Here is a 9,804-nt window from a genome sequence, read left to right on the forward strand (position 1 = left end):
TACTCTCTGGTCAATGGATCTGCAAAATGAGAACTTTGTGTCCACCAGCTGAATATTCCAAATGGGAAAATTTTCCAGGTTTCTAAAGAATGGAAGTTTGCTTACAAAGTGACTAGTATCCCCTGTGTTGATGATGTCCCTGACACAGAAATACATAAGGGATAACAACATCCAGAATCTTCCGTGCAGACTATTTATAGAACAAAGCCAGAGAGGTGATAGAGGCCCTGTTATTGACCCATGATAATACCACAGTTCATTCATTCACTCATCCTGCAAACATTTCCTGGTCCTTCTGTAGGACTCAATCACTGCTCAGGCTGCTGGTTGGGGCTAACATGCCCCCTCCCCCAGACTCTGAGCTGCTTCATAATCACCAAGCAATGGCACCTCACACTGTCCCATTAGAGAGGCGTGCTCAGCCTGCTTGTTGGGCATGTTGATGCAAGCTTGGGAAGGAAAACATAATTCACTTTTGCCAGTGACAGAAACGTTAACACTTACTTGAAACAGCTGATAATCTGACACAGAAGAGTTAAAGGATTACTGTATTTCATTTGGCTAATAAGAAAAGCTGTTTAAAAGCTATATTAAAAAGACTTAATGTATGGTGACTGAGCATTATTTTAATGTATTCTGTGTCGTCAACTATTAGACTGCTTCTCCCCCTCTTATTATGTTACCATAGATTTCTGCCTTTTTTCTCTGGGAAGAGGTAATAGAAAACAACATCCATTCACAGAGGATTTTCCAAAGAAACATTCATCCGATAAACATTTATTGGGTACCTACTGTGTGCCAGGTGCCATGTCATGCAGTGAGGACCCAAGGACAAATGAGACACGGTCCCTGACCTCTGAACAGTGGCATGTTTGTAGAAAAAGTTGATTGGAGAAGATAGCAGACAAAAGATTTAGAATATGTCATGTTGGAGATCTTAGTTGATGTATGAGATCATCTTATCAACTCTCATTTACTAGATGAGGAAATTGAAGCCTAGAAAGTTAAGTGATCTTCTGAGGGCACATAAGGCTAATTTGTGGGAAATCCTGATCTTTTGCTTCTCATTTGAATGCTTGACCACTATTTTCTGCTGCCTCATTTTCCCTGTGGACTGAGGACGAGTGCTTTGCATTCATAACCCTCCCTCAGGGCGACATGTCTGTCCCTCCTTGAGAACTGTACCTACGTCTTGGGAGAAAGCTTGTTAGTGGTTGTTAAGGGCTGTGACCATCGACCAGACATGCCATGGTTTACCATATGGAAAGAGTTAGCACGTGTGACTGGGCTTTGTAAGCATGCGGTGTAGTTTAGACTGAGGGGTCGTTACTGGTCCTGTGAAGGGCTAGCCTGTGACCTCCCAGGAGAGGCCCTGAGCTGTGTAAGAATGGACAGAACTTGAGCCCAGAGAGCCATTCCTCCCTAGTTGTGCTGGGTAATCTGCCCTCTCCAGGGCACTCTGCCTCTCTCCCTTACCCATCCACGCCTGCTGATCTGTGGCCCACACTGCACTCTCTTTGCATAGACTCTTCCTGCTAAGAAGGCTTCTAAATTCATGCTGCACTTTAGTGGTTACAACATCACTGTAAACTCAGTAGGGGTGGAGACATCAGAACTGGTGCAAACAAGGCACAGATTAAGCCAGAGAAGGACTATGTAGAAACCCAGTCACCCAGACTCTCAGCCTGTTCTTCCTCACTGGATTCTTCTCATCCTGGATTCCACAGTTTGTGTGGTCACTGATTCAACATGAGTGATAAAATCACTTCTGCAGATGGTTTTGAGACATCTTAATGAAACGGCTTCTTCACTACAATTAACAGAAAATTAAGCTTAACTCATTTACAACTAACATGGAAAATCACATCTCAATTGCAGAATATTAAAACATGGAGTCCCTGGTTGGTACAAATGGTTAATGTGCTGGGCTGCTAAGGTTGGAGGTTGGAGTCCACACAGAAGCACCTCAGTAGAGAGGCCTGGAGTCTACTTCCAAAAAAAATCAGCCATTAAAAACCCTGTGGCTCACAGTTCTACTCTGACACACATGGAGTTGGAGTTGACTTGACGGCAACTGGTAAAATGTAAGCATAGATATATTTCAGGTAAGAAAACTGGACTGTGAAGTTCAATGGGATAGACACCATGCCTATTTTGTTCACCACTGAAGTCCCAGCCCTAGCACAATTCCTGATTTAGTGAGTACTGACTACTTGTCAAATGAATGGAACAAGTAGTCAACGAATAGCAATATGACAGTTATTTTTACTTACAGATGAAGATAGTCAGGGGTGCGTACATAATTTGCTGGGTTCTGAGCAAAATGAAAGTATGGGGTTCCCATTCAAAAAAACAGGAAAAAGTGCTGTTAAACGTAATAAAATATAAAGCTTTTTTCTTTCTTCCATGATCTCTCTCAATTTTGTCATGGTGATTTTTATTTGCGATATAATGTCATTGTTTAAGTAAAAAAAAATTAATAATTTAAATTATTAGCATGAATTTCTTTTATTGTTCCCCTTTATATTGTACAGTGCTTGTTTTAAATGCAAATGTAAGATATAAGAGCATTTCATCCATTTGCAGAATCACTGAAATTACAAAATTTATATTTCCTAGCTTGTACATGCGTATGGTCACAGCCCTAAGAACTCACTGCCAAGCTTTCTCCCCTCAATGTAGGTACAGTTCTCAGGGAGAAATGAATGTGCCACCATTAGGGAGTGTAGTAGATGCAGAGCACCCATCCTTAGTTCACAGGGAAATCGAGTCTGCAGGAAATAGTGCTCAAACATCAAAATGAGAAGAAAAAGATCACACAAAATCAACTCAACTTTTTTTTATCTCACCTCTTGATATGCACGGATTTTACCAACACTCTACCTTCAACTTACTGGTGAGTAAGAAGGACTGAAAGGAAAGGGAACTGTGGGTTGCCCTGTATTTCCCTTTTCTTCTATGTCATAATTTTCAGCCTGAGTGATTGGCTAATGCATGGAAATAGGAAAGGATATGATACAGTTTCTTGGTCATCGGTGTTTCTCAAAATGTCATAGGCTTCTTTCTGTGTTCAAAATAAGATCTGGTTCAAACAGAAAGCATGGTCTCAGGGGCAATCAGTGCCCCTGCTTACTAAGTTGGAAATGGAACACGCTTACCTCTAGTGTCGCTGAATTCCCAAGCATCATGAGTCCACTGAACTCTGTGTATCTCCTCGACTCATGCGTGTGCTCCATCGTCTCATTAGACTTGCCTTACAAAACGTAACTTCAAAGATAGCATTGTTAAGAATTTCAAAATGGTGACACAGAGCATAAACACAAATGAAGCCAACCCTGTCTATAGTGACTCAAGTTAATGGCCAATGTCACCAGGTGGAGTTCTAATCCAGCCTACTCTAACATAGAGCAGAAGCGCATATTAAATTAGCGGTAACCATTGCTGAAGACTCTAAGAATAATATAATTTAAGCAACAGTGTTTTTTCAACATGTTTTTATTGACTGCCTATGATGGGCCAGAATTTTGCCTTCTCCAGGTTTATTTATTGTTTTATTTATTGTGCTTTAGGTAAAAGTTTGCAGCTCAAGTTAATTTCTCATACAAAAATTTATACACATGTTGTTATGTGACCATGGTTGCTATCCCGATAATGTGACAGCACAAGCCCACTTTCCACCCCAGGTTTCCCGTGTCCATTCAGCCAGCTCCTATCCCTTTCTGTCTTCTCATCCTGCCTCTGGACAGGAGCTGCCCATTTAGTCTCGTGTATCTACTTGAACTAAGAAGCACACTCTTCACGAGTATTATTTTATGTTTTATAGTCCAGTCTAACCTTTGTCTGAAGCGTTGGCTTTGGGAATAGTTTTAGTTCTGGGTTAACAAAGAGTCCGGGGGCCATCTTCTGGGGTTCCTTTAGTCTCAGTCAGACCATTAAGTCTGGTCTTTTTACGTGAATTTGAGTTCTGCACCACACTTTTCTCCTGCTCCATCAGGGACTGTCTGTTGTGTTCCCTGTCAGGGCAGTCATTGGTGGTAGCCGGGAACCATCTAGTTCTTCTGGTCATAGGCTGATGGAGTCTCTGGTTTATGTGCTCCTTTTGTCTCTTGGGCTAACATTAGCCTTGTGTCTTTGGTGTTCTTCATTCTCTTTCGCTCCAGATGGGTTGGGACCAATTGATGTATCTTAGATGGCCACTTGCTAGCTTTCAAGAACCCAGACACCACTCACCAAAGTGGGATGCAGAACATTTCCTTAATAAACTTTGTTATGCCAATTGACCTAGATGAACCCCAAAACCATGGTCCCCAGACGCCTACGCCTGCTACTCTGTCCTTCAAAGTGTTTAGTTGTGTTCAGGAAACTTCTTAGCTTTTGGTTTAGTCCAGTTGTGCTGACTTCCCCTGTATCGTGTGTTGTCCTTCCCTTCACCTAATTCTTTTCTACTATCTAGTTAGTGAATTCCCCTCTCCCTCCCTCCCCACCCTCATAACCATCAAAGAATGTTTTCTTCTGTGTTTAAAACTTTTCTTGAGTTCTTATAATAGTGGTCTCATACAATATTTATCCTTTTGTGACTGACTAAATTCATTCAGCATAATGCCTTCCAGATTCATCCATGTTGTGAGATGTTTCGCGGATTCCTCATTGTTCTTTATCGTTGCATAGTATTCCACTGTGTGTATATACCACCCATAATTTGTTTATCAATTTGTCTGTTGACGGGCACCTAGGTTGTTTCCATCTTTTTGATATTGTGAACAGTGCTCCAATGAACATGGGTGTGTATATATCTATTTGTGTGAGGGTTCTTATTTGTCTAGGATACATTACAAGGAGCGGGATTGCTGGATCCTATGGTACTTCTATTTCTAGCTTTTTAAGAAAGTGTCAAATCGATTTCCAAAGTGGTTGTACCATCTTACATTCCCACTAGCAGTGTATAAGTTTTCTAGTCTCTCAACAACCTCTCCAGCATTTATTATTTTGTGGTTTTTGGATTAATGCTACCCTCGTTGGGGTGAGATGGTATCTCATGGTAGTTTTGATTTGCATTTCTTTAATGGCTAATGATCGTGAGCATTTCCTCATATATCTGCTAGCTGCCTGAATGTCTTCTTTGGTGAAGCGCCCGTTCATATCCTTTGCTCATTTTTTAATTGGGTTATTTGTCTTTTTGTTGTTTAGGTTTTGCAGTATCTTGTAGATTTTAGAGATTAGAACCTGATTGGATATGTTGCAGCCCCAAATTTTCTCCCAGTCTGTAGATTGTCTTTTTACTTTTTTGGGGAAGTCTTTTGGTGAGCATAAGTGTTTGATTTTTAGGAGCTCCCACTTATCTAGTTTCTCTTCTGGTGTTTGTGCATTGTTAGTAATGTGTATACTGTTTATGCCATGTATTAGGGCTCCTACTGTTGTCCCTATTTTTTCTTCCATGATCTTTATCATTTTCAATTTTATATTTAGGCCTTTGATCCATTTTGAGTTAGTTTTTGTACATGGTGTGAGGTATGGGTCTTGTTTCATTTTTTTACATATGGATATCCAGTTATGCCAGCACTGTTTGTTAAAATGACTGTCTTTTCCCCATTTAACAGGACTTTGGGCCGTTGTCAAATATCAGCTGCTCATAGGTGGATGAATTTATGTCTGGATTCTCAATTCTTTTCCATTGGTCTATGTATCTATTGTTGTACCAGTACCAGGCTGTTTTGATGACCTTGGAAGTATAATATGTTCTAAAATCAGGTAGTGTGAGGCCTCCCACTTTGTCCTTCTTCTTCAGTAATGCTTTACTTATCCAGGGCCTCTTCCGTTTCCATATGAAATCAGTGATTTGTTTCTCCATCTTGTTAAAAAATGCCGTTGGAATTCAGATCAGGATTGCATTGTATCTGTAGATCACTTTGGGTAGAACTGACATTTTACAATGTTGAGTCTTCCTATCCATGAGCAAGGTATGTTTTTCCACTTATGTAGCTCTCTTTTGGTTTCTTGCAGCAGTGTTTTGTAGTTTTCTTTGTATAGGTCTTTTATGTCTCCAGTTAGATTTATTCCTAAGTATTTTATCTTCTTGGGGGCTATTGTAAATGGTATTGATTTAGTGATTTCCTCTTGGAAGTTCTCTTTGTCAGTGTAGATGAATCCAACTGATTTTTGTATGTTTATCTTGTATCCTGATACTTTGCTGAAATCTTCTATTAGTTCTAGTAGTTTTCTTGCGGATTCTTTGAGGTGTTCTGTGTATAAGATCATATAATCTGCAAATAGGGATACTTATACTTCTTCCTTACCAATTTGGATGCCTTTTGTTTCTTTTTCTAGCCTAATTGCCCTAGCTAGGACCTCCAGCACAACGCTGAATAAGAGTGGTGATAAAGGGCATCCTTGTCTGGTTCCTGCTCTCAAGGGGAATGCTTTCAGACTCTCTCTCCATTTAGGATAATGTTGGCTGTTGGCTTTGTATAAATGCCCTTTATTATGCTGAAGAACTTCCCTTCTATTCCTATTTTGCTGAGAATTTTTATCATGAATGAGTGTTGGACTTTGTCAAATGCCTTTTCTGCATCAGTTGATAAGATCATGTGATTCTTATCTTTTGTTTTATTTATGTGATGGATTATGTTGATTGTTTTTCTGATGATGAGCCATCCCTGTATACCTAATATGAATCCCACTTGATCATGGTGAAATTTTTTTTGATACTTTGTTGAATTCTATTGGCTAGAACTTTGTTGAGGATTTTTATGTCTATGTTCATGCCAGATGTTGGTCTGTAATTCTTTGTGTGTGTGTGTGTGGTGTCTTTACCTGGTTTTTGTATCAGGGTTATGCTGGCTTCACAGAATGAGTTTGGGAGTATTCTGTCTTTTTCTATGCTCTAAAATACCTTTAGTAAGTAGTGGTGTTAACTCTTCTCTGAAAGTTTGGTAGAATTCTCCAGTGAAGCTGTCAGGGCCAGGGCTTGTTTTTTGTTGGGAGTTTTTAAATTACCTCTTCAATCTCTTCTTTTGTTATAGGTTTATTTAGTTTAGTTTTTTTTTTTTTTAACCTTGGTTCCAGGTTTGTTTTTAATATAAATTTATTTTAATTTTCTTCATTGCAGGGTAAAAAAGTAAATTTCAAACAACTCATGTGTAATTATTGTAAATTCCAAATCAGTAGAGTCTGGATGAATGATATTTTACTACTTAGTAAGAACCCCCTCAATAGTGGACTTTTGGATTTGGAAAACCCCTGTGGTGGGAGAATTCACTTTTGAAGAAATGAAGACCTTAAAAGAGAAAATAGAATTATTAAGACAAAGGTCAGTTATATTCTAATAAGTGCCTTCATATTAAAAAATATTAAACCAATTAAAAAAAATTAAACCATAAAAGTAAACAATAAATATAGTCAACCAATGACTTTTTCCTCCCAAATTAATAATAACACATGGTACATTTATTTCTATTTACCTTATTTAGTTTGATTGAAACTTTTCAGGGTCTCTGCTCCCCACCATTTCAATATGATAGCTGCCAATTTGTTTTGCTTTCTTAATGCTAACATGCATGCTAACAAGTATTTTAATGTGTCTTTCTCATTCTCTAGCCTCCAGTCCCAAGCCTTTCTGGCTTTATGGCTGGGAGTCCTTTTCTTTGATGACACCTTCAGACCCTGCTGTGGAGTCAGAAACAGAGTGACTTGGCTGCCTGATAGGGAAAAGTCATTGAAGGGCCCCACCTGTGCTATGCTAAGGAGGTATGCAGCACTCTTCTCTCCTTGCATGGTGCTTGGGATTAGATTGCTTAGGTTCCCACTGTGACCAACCAAAAACAAACAAACAAAACCGTCGTCCTCAACTCAAACCCAACTCATACAGAATCCATATGTGCAGAGGAGAATTGTACTCCATAGGGTTTCCAAGGCTGTGTACCTTTTGGAAACAGATTGCCAGGTTTTTCTTCAGAAGTGCTTCTGGATGGGTTTGAACTGCCAACGTTTTGGCTAACTGTCAAGTGCTTAACCATTTGCACTACCAAGATACTCCCCCGCTGCTGACAGCCCCTTCTAAACACATTGCTGCTCTCTCCTCAGAGAGATGTGCAGTTCTAAGGCTGGAATGATTTTCCTTCATCTTCCCTTATCTTTCCCAAGGCTACAGTGCAAAATTTTCTCCTTTTTCTCTGCCATCTGTTTTATCTCCCCTTTCTATTCCCAAACCCCGATTCTCTCTTTTTAAAATTACTCCCAACACAACAGGCTTGCATTCATGTGTACTGGAACCAAGCTGATAAAAAGGTTTATAGAAGTAAATTTGTGTACAACAGAATTTTTCTTAAGGGAAATTCCCAATTACTAGGGATTACAGTACATTTCTTCTTTGTATGGAAAGACAGTGGATTTGGATTAAGCAGATTAAGGCTCAAATTTCAGCTCTTCCCCTTTAGCAGCAATATGACTGACTTTGGGGAAATGTACACAACCTCTATAAGCCTTGGATTTCTCAACTCTCCCAAAATGGAGTTGATAATATCAAATCTGCAAGCACTATGACATGTTGAATTCAAGAGGCAGATTGCAAAATGCATAAACAGTATAACGCCACTTATATAAAATTGTGTATGTATTTGTGTGTGCCTGTGGTGTGTATATAGAGAGAAGGGTGTGGAAGAATTTTCAACAGAATGTTGGCTGATTTTGGGAGACTTGCTTTTTTTCCTTTTATCTTCCTGTATTGTTTGAATTTTTTTTTTATTAAATACTATATTTGCTGAGGAAATGAAAAAAATGTTTCAACCTTAAATTGAAAGGATGTTGTGGCCTTCAAAAAGAAAAAGTACACACACATACACACACACGCACATTTGTGCGTGTGTATGTGTATACATATAGATGTGTATGTGTGTGTGCACGTATCCTGATCAAAGTAGCTACAATTTGGTAAATTTCTGCTAAATGTTAGGCATTGTGCTATGTTCTTTATACCCATTGTTTAATTTAATCCTAAAAACATCTCAAAAAGCTGGTGTTACTCTTATCCTGGCATGATGCATCATTCATTGTAAGTAAGTGGGAAATTCTGGTTTTCCTTCTTTTATGCTATATGGTTGTTTGGATTTTTTTCTTGTTGTGTACATATCACCAGATACAGAAGCAGTGACTGATCTGTTTTTTAGTGCTTTGGGGCATTGAACATTCCATTAAACATTTTGGGGGAGTGATAAAGCGTTCCAGGCATATATTTCATATTTGATTTTGAGGAAAGGGGCTGCTCTACTTTAATATACATTTCAACTCTTGACTTCTCTCTCTACAGATTTAATTAGCTTTCTATTCTTCTAGTGACTACTCTAGCCTACTTTGTAGCAAGAGAAACATGAGATTTGCTTAAAACTGATGCACATTATCAATTGTTATCTTTTGCTATATAAATATTAACTAGGCTGCTTTCTTTTTAAAAGAAACGTACAGTGGCAAGTACTTAAAATGTGGCTGCATAGACTGAAAACACAAAATAATCTACTTCCTTCTAAAATGTATCTTTTGCACTCTTCTAAGCATTAATTACCCAACTTTTAGATTCAGCAGATCAATAATTATTCATGGCTGTATCCATCAGCAGCTAGTAAGTGCTCTGTGCAATTTGCAGGTCATTTTTATAGTTTGAGATTTTCCATTCTATCATATGGAAATTCATTTCTGCCAGAGCATAAGTGAACACTTCTAAGCTGTGCTGCACTGGAGAGAAGCAATTCCAAGAAGAGCAGTGTCTTAGGCTAGGTTCTCTAGAGGAGCAAAACCAGTGAAGTGTGTGTGTAT

This window comes from Trichechus manatus, unplaced genomic scaffold (genome assembly GCF_000243295.1).
Source record: "Trichechus manatus latirostris isolate Lorelei unplaced genomic scaffold, TriManLat1.0 scaffold00058, whole genome shotgun sequence".
NCBI lineage: Eukaryota > Metazoa > Chordata > Mammalia > Sirenia > Trichechidae > Trichechus > Trichechus manatus.